This window comes from Schistocerca americana, chromosome X, assembly GCF_021461395.2.
Source record: "Schistocerca americana isolate TAMUIC-IGC-003095 chromosome X, iqSchAmer2.1, whole genome shotgun sequence".
NCBI lineage: Eukaryota > Metazoa > Arthropoda > Insecta > Orthoptera > Acrididae > Schistocerca > Schistocerca americana.
Window position 1 is genome coordinate 528,011,160 of NC_060130.1, and position 2,868 is coordinate 528,014,027.

At 36.9% G+C, this 2,868-nt stretch overlaps 1 pseudogene; it reads left to right on the forward strand.

Annotated features, from left to right (window-relative positions):
* The first annotated feature begins 436 nt into the window (after positions 1-436).
* LOC124556991 lies at positions 437-554 on the forward strand (annotated as a pseudogene).
* Positions 555-2,868: the final 2,314 nt, after the last annotated feature.

Consider the following 2,868-nt stretch of genomic DNA (forward strand, 5'->3'; position numbering starts at 1 on the left):
ATAGTATAATGTAATTATAAAAATATGCAGAGATAAACAAGAGAAAAACATTGCAGGATAGGAATTCAAATTGTTGAAGGTTTATTTACAAGCAAAAACAATAAATGAAATAGTATGTTTGGGCATAGTAAAGTAAAAATAGGCAAATATTACCTGCCTATTTTCACAGCACATGCACAGAATGAAAGAACATAGTACACTTACGACTACCTCATATTAGAATTTTTTTTCATATCAATAAATCAAAAGTATTTTTCAGAAAGGATCTTTCATCTAACTACAGCCCACATTTGCATTTTGGAATTAGATTTTCCAGATCTCAAATAGAAGTAACCGCATCTCTAATTATCATCTCACTGTATATTACAACTTACCTGTAGAGCATAGATGCTAATGATAAATTTTCCTTTTTATATAGTAGCTCAGTTAAATTAGGACCAACAACCTTTCCGCAGTGGTAGCACCGGTTCCCATCAGATCACCAAAGTTAAGCACTGTCAGGCTGGGCTAGAACTTGGATGGGTGACCATCCAATCTGCTGAGTGCTGTTGGCACGCAGGGTGCACTCGGCCCTTGTGAAGCAAACTGAGGAGGTACTTGACTGAGAAGCAGCTGCTCTGGTCTTGTAAACTGACATACAGCCGGGAGAGAATTGTGCTGATGACATGCCCCTCCATATCTGCATCCAGTGATGCCTGTGAGCTGAGGATGACACAGTGGCCATTCGGTTCCATTGGGCCTTCCAAGGCCTGTCAGGATGGAGTTTTCAGTTAAATTATTATTGTTCTATATAAGTTTTTACCTTTATGTTTGCAAAACTAAGCTAGAAGTTTAATTTTGCTTTTGTCTTAGATTCCTCATTAACCACTTTCTCCTGATACAAGTATTTAGCGACAACACTTTACATGATTTTCTGAATGTAAATTACTACCATATATGATACAAAGTCCGTAATCCATTGCTTCCTTAATATGATATTTCCCTACCATACATCAACATAATAACCATTATTATCACAATTGTCATAATTAAGCCATAACATATTTTCATTAATTCTTTCTTCTCACAAAATATTCTCCTCATCTTACAATTCACTACTAAACATCATGAACAGGAATAAACTCACCTTAGAGAACCCTCATGGCAGTAACATAACGTTCATTTCGTCAGTACCATGTTGTAGCCTGTTGTTACAATTGGGAGATGGGGATGTACCAGACATGGCCTACACCCAAGTAGGAGAGGGAAAGATAGGTAGGCTGAGCTTATTGCAGATAATATATATGGCACCACCAACACACAAAGCAAGACGCCTGTGGTTACTGGTGTATCATGATGCTCAGCTAGTTACAGTATATGACATAGCTCTGTTCAGTAATTCAAAACTACCCCCCAAAGTTGTGCGTTCAATTAATGACTCAACAATTAGAAATTTCAGGGAAAATCTTCAGCAGTTAGACTGGGATGAGGTGTACAAGGAAACCAATGCTAATTTAAAATATAACTTATTTCATGATACACTTGTAAGAGAATTTGAAAACAGTTTCCCCAAGAAAATAGTTAAATCTAATTATAAGAAACCATGCAAAAAACCTTGACTTACTAAAGGAATAAAAATATCTTGTAACCACAAAAGAGAACTGTATCTAACAACAAGAAAGAGTAATGACCCAGAAACAGCCAAATATTATAAAAACTACTGTGCTACATTAAGAAAGGTTATTAAAAAATCCAAAAGCATGTGCATCATGCCTGAGATTAATACCCCTGATAACAAAATCAAAACAATTTGGAATATTGTTACAAGGGAGACAGGGCAACCAAGAGTACAGGATGACGGCATCACCATCAAAGCGAATGGAAACTTGATAAACAACAAGCCGGAAGTCGAAAACATTATGAATAATCATTTTTAAAATGTTGTAGAGAAAATAGGATTTTAATGTTATTAGAAGAAGCAAGGAAGTTAATGGAAGAGGCCTTACCCACACCATCTGATACAACTGAAATTCCATCCACCTCCCCTTCTGAAATTAGGAAGATAATAAACTCTCTCAAGAATAAAAGCTCACATGGAATTGATGGCATTTCCAGCAGGATAATAAAAGCTTATTCCCAAGAAATAAGTGGGATTCTTAGCCATATATGTAATAGGTCTCTGAAGCAGGGTATTTTCCCAGATAGACTGAAGTGTGACATTGTTAAACCACTGCATAAGAAAGGGAATACTTCTGATGTCAACAACTACTGCCCAATTTCTCTTCTGAAATTTTGTCTCAACACAAAAATTTTGTCTCAAGTACAGATAGTGTTGAGGATCACTGGACAAAGTTCAAAACCATCGTACAATATGCGTTAGATGAGTATGTGCCAAGCAAGATTGTAAGAGATGGAAAAGAGCCACCATGGTACAACAACCAAGTTAGAAAACTGCTGCGAAAGCAAAGGGAACTTCACAGCAAACACAAACATAGCCAAAGCCTTGCAGACAAACAAAAATTACATGAAGCGAAATGTAGAGTGAGGAGGGCTATGCGAGAGGTGTTCAATGAATGAGAAAGAAAAGTTCTATGTACTCACTAGGCAGAAAATACTAAGAAATTTTGGCCTTATGTCAAAGCGGTAGGTGGATCAAAACAAAATGTCCAGACACTCTGTGACCAAAAAGGTACTGAAACAGAGGATGACAGACTAAAGGCCGAAATACTAAGTGTCTTTTTCCAAAGCTGTTTCACTGAGGAAGACTGCACTGTAGTTCCTTCTCTAGATTGTCATACAGATGACAAAATCGTAGATATCGAAATAGACGACAGAGGGATAGAGAAACAGTTAAAATCACCCAAAAGAGGAAAGGCAGCTGGACTTGAT